Source organism: Hylobates moloch, unplaced genomic scaffold, assembly GCF_009828535.3.
Source record: "Hylobates moloch isolate HMO894 unplaced genomic scaffold, HMol_V3 SCAFFOLD_6, whole genome shotgun sequence".
In the NCBI taxonomy this organism is placed as follows: domain Eukaryota; kingdom Metazoa; phylum Chordata; class Mammalia; order Primates; family Hylobatidae; genus Hylobates; species Hylobates moloch.
This window is the reverse complement of record NW_026652281.1, coordinates 86096413-86107724: the sequence shown is the minus strand read 5'-3', so window position 1 is coordinate 86107724 and position 11312 is coordinate 86096413.

The window sequence follows — 11312 nt, the reverse complement described above, 5'->3', positions numbered from 1 at the left end:
ACTACTTCTGCCCACACAGCATCTTCTTGCACTTGAAAGGGTCAGCCTGGCTCTCTGCTCCACTCCAGTCCAGCTCTGCAAGCTGATGAATTACTGAAGTCATTTCATGGGAGCAAAAGGAATCTTCAAAAACATCACCTTCATCTGCTTATATTTTAGATGAGGAAACTGAGGCTCGGGGAAGATGATCAACTTGATCTAGATAACAGAACAGCCCAAGTACTTTGCTCCTTCATCCAATGTGGTCTCCCCTGTGCTGAGGGTCCCTTCACTTCCTCGGGTCCTTCTTTTCCCTCCTTTTCAGGCAGATGCATCTTTTCTCATTCAAGCAAGATGGACTGAGCCTAAGCTTTTCTTTGAGGCTGGCATTTACAGAGACAGAAAAGAATGCCCACAACTGGATCACATCAGTAGAGTTCAAGAAGGCACGAGGCCTGTCTTGCACCTAGGGCAAAAAGTTCTCACCTTGTGAGCATACAGCCACAACATTTGCATTTGGGCTGCAGAACACAAACAGACTTCGCCTCCATCTGAAAATTGAGAACTTCACCCAAATTGCCTCCCGCCATGTCCCCGAGTGAGCCTCATCGAGTGCCCCTTTGCTCTCAGCAGCCCCTACCTTAAACTTTTAAACACCAACAAAAACCTTCAGGTGCCACATTCTCCTGGCTTTGTGGTTGTCTTTTCCTCCTCCCTCTCTCTCGCTTTTTCAGCTGCCTTCAAAACAGAGAGGAGAAGCCTCTATTTGGTTCTGACAAAAAGATCTCCCGGTGCATATTTCGCCTCGTGTTTTCCTTCTGTCATTGATCAATAGACTCAAATGCCAGGCCTCCATCACAGCTGCAGACTTTGATAGCCCAAACTGTCTTGGCCCAGCGGAGCTTGTCTGCTTGAGTTCTGATGCTGAGAAATGTCACAGCAGGGAGGGGCCAGGAGGCCCTGTCAGCATGCAAGGGAGGAGGGTGGTGACAGCTCATTCAGGCACTCTCTAGGCATCCCCTATGGGCTGGAACTCATTCCTGTCTGGGGCTGTTTGCAGCCACAGGTAAAGCCTGTCACTGTGCAGGCACTAGGTGAGTAAGGCATTGCCAGGGCTCATGGCAACCAAGCCTCGTTAATTTTTTTGCCATGAAATCCTCAAGGAAAAAGGACATCCACAAAGAGTTTCCTGAATCCAGGTCTCAGCTGGGATGCTTACCATCAGTGTGCGCTTTGCGCTGCCACTGAGCTTATCTGGGCCTCAGTTTCCCCAGCTCTGTAAAAGCTCTCCATCCTCTCCAGCTGTCTGAGAAATAAACAAGGCAGATGTGAAAGTGATTTGGAAGGTGCAGAGTGCTCTATGAGTGAGGAGTGGGCTATGATAGAAACTAGATAAGCAAGTGCTTTTTCAAATCTCTGTTTCTTCATTGTCTATCTCTACAAAAATGAATCTGGAGCTGTGCTGTTTGCAGAGCAATTCTCACTAATTACTGAGAAAGTTAAAAATTATAGGTAGATATGGAAGAAAGGAGAACTAGGTAGTTGCTAAATTATTCACAAATGCTCTTGTTCAACAATTACCTTTTACTAATCTTCGCCTCCCTCTGCCTCAGGTCCTAAACTCCCCTCCCCACCAAAAACCCACTCACAGGAAGATGTAGGACTAGAAGGGAAGGCAAGAGATGGGTGGTGGGAGCCACCTGCCTCCTTTGCCTATTTGGGATATGACTGTGCTCTTGTCAGTTTTCTCTGCCAAGCGGGGTGCATCTGGAAGTGAGATTTCTGCTCAAATTTCATTAGAAGAAAACTTCACAACCAAGAACACTGGTGTCCTCTTCAGGAAATGGCCCTGTATTTTATTGGGGGCAGACTTCAAAGTGGATATATCCAGAACCACTTTTTTTTTTCCCACATGCTCACTAACTTTCTGCCATCAAGGTTGCTGGTAGTGTCCCCTTCACCTGGCCATCAGAGACAGGCTGATAATGAAAACAAATCTATCTGGATGGGTGGGATTTTCTCTAAATCAGAGTGCTCTCCCTACTTCCCCAGTCTGTCCCTCTGATTGCAGCAGAAACTACTCACACTCCTTCTTACAGCAGGACCCTTGACTAGAATATCTGTGCCTAGCAGTTGCCCCCTACACTGGCACTGGATACAGGCACAGCCCCCAGCATGAATGTTAAATGCAACACAGAAACTCATATTATAAATCATGCTGGTGGTTGGGGGAGGGGGTATTGCCATAATTTCCAGCAGCTTCCCAGCCATTTACACCAAGTTCAGTAGAGCTGCATTCCACATGCATCCCCTCTATAGTAAGAAAACTATCTACACTTTATATAGAAAAAATTACAAAAGAAGAAAAGAGCAGTTTGAATGGTTTCTGTGATTCTGCTCAGGAGTGAATGAGCATGAAACGAGGGGCATGCCTGGGGTGCTCCTCAGTCGCCAGCATTTCAAAATGCCGGCAAGAGCCACTAGGAGTGAGATTCCACCTCCAAACTACACATTGTCTGAAACACCAGCTGAGAAGTGCCACTCTGTATTTTGTGCCTAATCCCACATGACGTTGAACCTTGGATTTAATGGGTGATTTACGCTATATTCAAGAGTTATTTGGACTTAACTTGATTTTTACCTTAGTCTCTAGAACCCAACATCTAGTGAGAGAACCCAACCCTGTCTAAGCTCAATAGCAGGTAAGTTTGGACTTCTTTTATTATTATTATTATTTAGAGCTGATGCAAACATACCTGTAGCACCCCTGAATCTTGCATCCCTTGTGATAGCAAAGACAGGCTTGAGTCAGAAAGGAGGGAGCAGAGGTTCCATTAGGGCACTGGGAGCCGAGAATTCATTTAGCAGGCCATGAGGTTGGCTGTGGGATTACAGAGTTGTGCTTCAGTTTTCTATTTTTTCAGGGTTTACCAAATTCAGGGATGTGGAAATTACCCATCAAGTGTCTCAAGGGGAGAATAAAATGCAAAGATCAGGGTCACATCACCTCTCTGACCCTTTTTGTCTTCCGTCTCCTCGGAAATAAATTGGCACAGATACAGCCAAGGGCCCTTTCCTTTGTGGCCTTCCTCCCAGTGCCCCCTTCCTCCGCAGAGGCACTTTTTGTTGACTTTGTTCTCCCTTGCATATTTTTATACTTCACTCATTAATGTTTCTCCCTTGCATATTTTTATACTTCACTCATTAATGCTGACATAGATTACTGTTTTATGTGTGCTTGGGTTTGTATAATGATACCAGGCATCACATGCCCCTTTGTGGCTGGCATTATTGCTACTTTTCTTTGCTCTACTGTAAAGAAATCTGTCCTGACTCTCTGAGCCCATTTGGAGTCTGCAGTCTTTCAGGAGGTCCCATGGGTGTCCTAGCTCTTACCGACTCCCATCTTGTCTGGACCCACTCGGTACTGGCTGTCCTGCCCTGCCTGCCACTGGGCTCATTTGTCTCTGAGGGCAGCCACTGAGACTCATCTGTCTTTGCAACTCCTCTCTCCTACCCCACCCCACAACACAATACCGGATTTGAGTGAGAATTGCTAAGTTATCTCATTCAGTGGGTTGTGGGCAGTGAAGGCATGAGGGGTAAATTTTCTCCCTCACCCAGTCTTGGGTAATTTGTACTGTAAGTTCTAGGCCTTAGGAGGGCCCAAGAGGAAGCAAAAGACACCGCCTTGCAACAGCCAGCACCAAACTTGCACAAAGAGGACTGTGGACTCACTGGTGCATTCTCCCCCCTTACTTATGGCTTACACATTTTGGGGAATTTTAGGAACATGACCAGCCAGAGTTGGGCTGAGATTTTCTCTCTTGGGGCAGATGTTTCCAAAATTGATGATTCTCACAACTTCCTGTACTTCATAGTCATGCAAGAAGTTTGTTCAACCTGAGGTTCCTGGTGCCACACCTGAGTCTAATCTGTACGTGAAGCTGTTCCCACTCTCAGCGTTCACTGAGTTGTATTTCTTCCTTCCATCCAACATCAGTTTCTCTGGGGGCAGGTTAACGTAACCCAGTGTTTCCAGACCTTCCTCATCCTCATATTCTCTGGGGAAGGCTCAATAAAAATGCAGATAGCCTGCCCCAGCTCTACTGAACCTGAATCTGCAAGAAGAGGTCCTAGAATTTGTATTTTTAAAACAAATATTGCAGGAGATTCTAATCGGCAAAGCTTGGGAAGTACTGATCTAATAAATGTAACATTTTCTCTCAATATTTTATTACGAAAAATTTCAAACATACAGAAAAATGCAAAACGTTTAAAGTGAACATGAGTATTTCCACAGCTTAGGTTCTACCACTAACATTTGAAGGTACTTGTTTATTACGTATCTATCCATCTATCCATTTCTCTCTGTACAGATCCACCAGAATGTCTTTGTTTTAGGGCATTTCAGTGTAAATTGCAGGCATCAGTACACTTTACCCTAAATACTGCAGCATGCATATTATTAACCGGAGTTCAGTCTTTGGGTTTACAGTTATTTTTCTTTTAAGATTAAATTTATATAGAGTAAAATGCACCAATTTTAAGTGTACCATTGAACTAATTTTGACAAATGCATATACCCAAACCTTCTTAAGCTGCAGAGCATTTACTCACTCCAGAAGGTTCTCTCATACCCCTTCCCAGACTATCTCTGCCTCTATGCCTCAGATCCAGTTTTCTCATATTTTCTACCATAGTTGAGTTTTGCCCTAATAAAAACAGCCTTTAAAAAGTAGTAAAATGAAAAATGGTTTTCTAGCAAACTCATATTCAGATTATCAGTATTTCCAATGACTAATGTGGAGATGTTGCAGTTACGGCTGTGTGTGAATTCAGAGTCCTGGGCCCTGGGTCTCCATGTTGTTCCCCAAACCCCTCAAGGTGTCTGTTTTATCCCCTAGTGTTCCAAGGAACTCTATGTGAAACTGTGGCCCTGGGGGCTACTGCAGCAAAGATGGTCTTATATTCTTTGGTCCTTAGAGTGTTGCTTTATTCTTGAGAGACTTGCTTTCTCTCTCCCTCTTTCTTTTTTTTTTTTTTTTTTTGAGACAGAGTCTCACTCTTTCCCCCAGACTGGAGTGCAGTGGTGCGATCTCCACTCACTGCAACCTCCGCCTCCCAGGTTCGGTGATTCTCCTGCTTCAGCCTCCGGCGTAGCTGGGGCTACAGGTGTATGCCACCACAACCAGCTAATTTCATTTTGTATTTTTAGTAAAGATGGGGTTTCACTATTTTAGCCAGGATGGTCTCGACCTCCTGAACTCGTGATCCACCCGCCTTAGTCTCCCAAAGTGCTGGGATTATAGGCATGAGCCACCGCACCCAGCTGCTTCCTCTTTTAAGTGGGAAAAAGATTCTGGACTCCTAGATGTAGCTTGCTACAATATTTCTACCAAGAAGAAGAAGAAAAAAAACATAGCTTCAGTTATTGTTTTTGTTTTTTTGTGGGATGGGGAGTTTTCTTGTTCAAATTTGGGCACATGGGTAATGCAGTTTCATTTCACAATTCTCAATAAAGCTACCTGAACTCTGATTGTATCAGGAACCTCCGGCTACTTCCCTATCATACACCCTGTAATATCAGCCTGTAATTTTCACTGTGCAGCAGGGACAGGCTTTATGGGCTGGGGGACGCAGCAGAGTTTCATCTTGCTACCTGGTTGCCACAGGCTAGCAGTGTGGAACAGAGCTCATGCTCAAAATGTCAGAGAGAATGTGAGAACAGCCCCCACTCCTGCCCAACTGGAGCTTAGGATGAGGAAAGCGAGGGGTCTCCAAGCCCTTCTTTCTGTGAGCCAGCAACCAGGTTCTCCTGGCTGGGCTGCTCAGCAATCCTTTCAACTACCCAGACTCCCTGGACAAACAGTTGCTCACTCACAATATCCTGGGGAGTGTTACTGACCCCAGTCCTGCTTCTTAGTCACATCTTTCTGCTTCAAAGTTGTTTCTCCAAAGCAAGCTGCTAAGTCACGAATGAAAACCAGGGAGCAGGGGTTAGCTCCAGCAAGGAGTCCCATCCCAATCTGGGCCCAAGTTACGTTGACCATAGAATTCAGAGTACAAACAAAAGCAGCTTTCAGAATGCAAAGGGACGTTATATTATGCTGATGTTAACATGCAAAATTGGGAAGGAGTGTCACCCTAACTGGGAGCCCAAAGATGTGGCCAGATCTGTCCTGGGTTAGGCCAGGCTCCAGACCCTGTTTTAATCTTGTTGGCTCTTCCCTTTATTTAATTGACCAGCCTGTCTCCAACTTTTGGCTCTAGTAATATGAGCAGATTTATCTGCCAAGAGGCAGGCTACCACAGTTGTGCCTAAACCTACATACTTTGGCTGAGCATGGTTCCCAGTCACTTAGGAAGCTGAGGTGGAAAGATCACTTGAGGCCAGGAGTTGGAGACCAGCCTTGACAATGTAGCAAGACCCTGTCTCTATTTTTTTTTTTTTAATTAGCTGGGCATGGTAGCATGCACCTGTATTCTCAGCTACTCAGGAGGCTGAGATGGGAGGATTGCTTGAGCCCAGGAGCTCCAGGCTGCAGTAAGCTGTGATCATGCCAGTGCACTCCAGCCTGGGTGACACAGCAAGACTTTGTCTCTAAAAAAAAAAAAAAATCAAAAGTCGGGGGAGTCATGGGTGGGAATGCTTTGAAGTGAAAAATAACTTGGATTCCAGTCCCAGTTTTGTCTTATTATTAATGATGACACCCTAGGAAAGTCACTTAGCCTCTCTGACCCTCAGTTTCCTCATTTCTAATGTAGAGATAATTATATGCTCATTCCACAAAATTGTGATGAGGACTAAATGAGATCATATGTGGCAGCACCTGACAGAATGCTCAATAAATGTTGAATACTGCCTTGTGAGGCTAACCCCTAGTGCCTCTCTCTGTGTCTCTCCCTGTCATTCAGTCTCTGTCTCTTGTCCTCATGAGCTGTGTGTTTCTAGTATTAATACACAAAGCACATTTGCAATGATTCTTAGCTGAATTATTACAGAAGAAATTTGATACATGACACTTGCATCTACACATAGTCTCCATTCTGTGGCCCCATGCCAGATCACTTTCATTCATTTTAGGCAGTCAATTATTGGCTTTAGAACTGAAGCAGGGACTCTCTTGATCCTAAACAGTGTGGTTTTAATCAGCTCAAAAGCAGACGACTGTCCCAAGCCTCTTTCCTGTTCATTTTTGGACGTTGGTGTTACCAGTAAATAGAGACACATGGGAAGAACAATGAATAGAACAGGACTCATTCTTTTGCTATGAAGAATGACCTTTTGTTAGCTTATAACACAGGCTGCACTTTATTATAATTATTCATTTGTGGAATGTTGACTATGCCTGAATCCCTGGTATGAAATTCAAATGCATTTGCTACAATTCAAAGACATTTAGCAGGGGTAAACCTCAGTCCACAGAAGCCTGAAAGCAGAAATTATGTCATCCTTTATTTGCTTTGAACTCTGAGCTCTCGTCCCGCCAGGTCAGTGGGGAATTCAGTCTCGGCCAGGGCAGGAGATATCCCCACACTCCAGAGTTGGTTGATCTGCTGGTGCTTTACTCACTGAGGTAGTGGTCAGCACTGATTGTCAGCAATTCTGCTCCCTTTTCTCTTTCTGGACCATGGCATGACTTCACTTCCCTGAGTCCATTGTGCTTGGGTGGGGCTTGGTGGCTTATTCAGACCAATGAGCTGTAAGTGGAAGTGATGAAGCTGGAGCAAGGATACTGAGAAACTGATCCTTTATGATCCTTGGCCCCATGAGACAAAACTGGCAGCCTGTTTGTATCTCATGCTCTTCAGATGGTGCAGGAAACTGACATGATGTGGAAGCTGGGGCTTGAAGAAAATCCTGGCTCTAACTAACCTGTTGTGGGGCATTGGGCAAGTAACATCCCAGAGTTATCATTTTTATGGATACAAAATGGTACCCAGGATTAAGTGAGATCTTCTAAATAAAGCTCCTACTAGAGCACCTGGAATGTGGTAGTGGCTTAACAAGTACGAGTTATCCTTTGCTAGCCAGTTGTAGTCTCACAGCTGTCTCTCAGACATCTTGATAGAAGTGTGGGTGGCACTTAGCTCTAGATAACAAATGTTTTTCCCTCTAAGTCTGCCAGATTCTGTTGCAGAGTTATGTCAGACACAGAACCAAGACATTTACTGGAAAGGAAGCAGGCAGCTGCTGAAAATGCACTGGTTCTCTACATCAGGTTTGCTATTTCAATGAACTGTTAAATGTCAAGTGAATGTTTTCCTCCTTCTTTCAGACCTCACCAAGATCATCTCTCTGTGACCCCAGAGAGAAGGGCTTGGCAGTCTTGATTCACTTGCAGACTGCTTGCTAGCACTTGGAGGAGGGGAGTTTAATCAGGCTCATGTGTTAACACAAACTCAAATTTTTAGCTTGGAGATTTGTATAGCTTATTTTATTTAAAGTGTGTACGCATGTATATTATGCATTCATTCAAAAATATTTATCAAGACCTTACAATTCATCAAGCACTATTCAAGAATCTAAGGATACAAGGAAAAACAAAAAATAAATATTCCAGTTCTCAGGGAGCTTACATGAGCTTACATTCTATGAGGGATATAGAAAACAAGCAAGATATGTGAAATAAATAAGAAGGTAGATATCAATAAATGCTAAGGAGAAAGTCTAAAGCAGGGAAGAGGAATAAGAAAAAAAGTGAAGGTGCAATTTTAGATAGGGCGATTTGGGAAGTCCCCATGAAAAAAGAACTTCTGAGCATATACAGGTATCAGCATCTCCAGACTTTGAAAATGCCCCTGCCCTGCCCCATCTCACCCCATCCTTTCTGATAAATTCAAAACAATGGCCGGGATGTGCACCTGACTGGTACCAAGAATAGCGATAGAAAGGATGAACAGAGAAAAAACCCACTAAAGGACGGACTGGTAGGAGTGCAGGGTGCAGAGATGACCCTGAACAGGTAGAGCTGTTTTATTCATTCATTAATCCAATTTTTCAACAAATATCCATTTCTACCAATAATATATGTTTATCTTGTAGTTAAGTTTTAAAAATGTTCTTAGAAATATGACTAAGGGGGAATTAAAAAAAAAGAATGAAGACCTTTATGGGGTGTCGGTCCTGTCCATGGTCCTGAAGCCCTCAAACCATGGAGTCCTTGCCATGAGGGAGCTTACCACCTAGTGGAGGAAAGGGGTCCAGGTATATATTAGTAATAGCAAACACTCACAATAAAGTGTGCTTTCTGCCAAGCTCTAGTGTAAGACTTTAACAATATTAAGTCATTTAATTCTTACTACTACTCTATGAGGTAAGAACTATTATTATCCTAGTTTGCAGATGAGGAAACAGAGGAAAAGAAAGGCTAATTGCTTGGCTCAAGTCACACATCTAGCAGGTGGTAGAGCCAGAAATTTGAGCTCATGCAATCTTGCTCCAAAACCGATACCCTTAATCACTACATTGCCTTTCTACAAACAAATAAAATGAATGATTATAATATAGAATGATATGTACTGAGATAAAACTTGTGTTTTTTATGCCACTGATATTGAAAGACACTAGAGTAATCAGACTGTGACAAAGGTCCAAGGATTCAGATGTGGGAAGAGGCATCTCCCTTGTGCTCAGCTTTCTGGGGCTGGGGCAGGCCTGGCTTGCCCATGGAGAAAGGACTTCGAAAGTCATAGCCTAGCAGAAGCAGGAGGGTCCTTGTTCACACATCAATTCTGTCACCCTGTGGGAACCTGAAGTGTGTCTAGGAGGAGCTGTTAGCAGTATTTGTTTCTGGTAAACACCTTTATTCCTTGTGTTGACTATTTTTAAACTTTTCAAGCTGAGCTAACTTCAGGTGTGACATTTCAAAGCGGCTGCCCAGTTTTCTATTAGATGAGTGAGGGGGAAGGGATAAATGAGTGAAGAAAAGAACCTGAGAGAATATATTTACATTGCACAAAATGGCAAATAGAATGTAGGAATGATGCTTCAGCCATCCGGTATACCTCTGGAGACATTTTGGTGTGGCAGAGCAGGAGTGAGAAAGGTGGAAAGGAGCATCTTTTATACCTTCTTTCCCCAATTTAACAAAGGTTGATATGATACTCTTCACTCAGGTTTGTGGTGGTTCCCTACCATCCAAGATGCTTATGGTTACACTACCAGATTGCAGTCTTTGATGTATATTCGTTACCTGAACATCCTGTTTTCCTAGTCAGTTTTGAATCTCAAAGCTGACTTTTTAAGACCACAGTCAGGTTGAGTTTCAAGAGCTGCCTTTTTTATAAATCAATAACCAGGCCTAGCTACTTTGGACCCTACAGCTTCACTAGTAACCACAGGCAGAGAAAATTCAGCAGCTAAAATAAAGAGAGTGTTCCCAGCTCTGCCATCTTCTTCTCCAAGGGCACCAAGTTCCTGTGAAGTGTTCACCAGCCTCCATGGGAAGAAGGAGCCCCACGGTGACCTCATATGGGAGCAGTGGAGCAGCTTGTGTCCAGGTCTGTTTTATGCCAAGCACAGAGATCAGCCAGGAAGGGTGATCTACCAACTCTGTGCAAGTGGAAAACTCACCAGGAGGTGTGTTTCACCAGGAAGGAAGAGAAAGAGATGTTCTTGGGAGAAAATAATTGGTGGAAAGAAGGCAAGAGATCACAAGTTGGGGTTCTGGGCCCCCTCTTGAGAGGAGGAGTTGTAGAGACCTAGGCAAAGTTGGAAAAACTCCCATAGGTTTGGAGAACTTCTGGATTAGGGAATTTGCTTCTTATTTCATGAGGGTCAATCTGAAAAATATTGCAAGCCTCTGAGAAAAACTCTCATGTTTAACATGGAGCTGGAATAGCATGATCCCACACAGGCTGTAGTTGGGACCAGCTGCAGCGATGATGTAGGAAGTGAGAGGGTTGACATTGGTGTGTCTCAATCACTCTGACTCTATTGAGCCATGAAAGAAGCACCGAGATCTCATAGCCTTTCAAAAGGAGTGAGGCTGGCAGTTGAATTGCACTGCAGGGATCCCTACAGCTTGGGAGGGACTGTGTCTGCTGGGACCAAGGAAGGCTTGGTTCTTTGGGGGCACTATTCATTTTACTACCATGACTTTAGTGGTATGTGTCAGAACATGGCCACCCCAGAAACAAACGGGCCAGAATTCCCTCCCCACAAACAAAATAACAGCACTTGGTTCTGCAGCTCCTACCTCATCATCACTAGGTTGCCACACAAAATCCCCTGGAATTCAGCATCATTAAAATACAAAGCCAGAAAAGGTGGAGCAGAGACAGCCTGGACTAAACCTGAATTTCCTAAATGTTTACTCAACAATGTT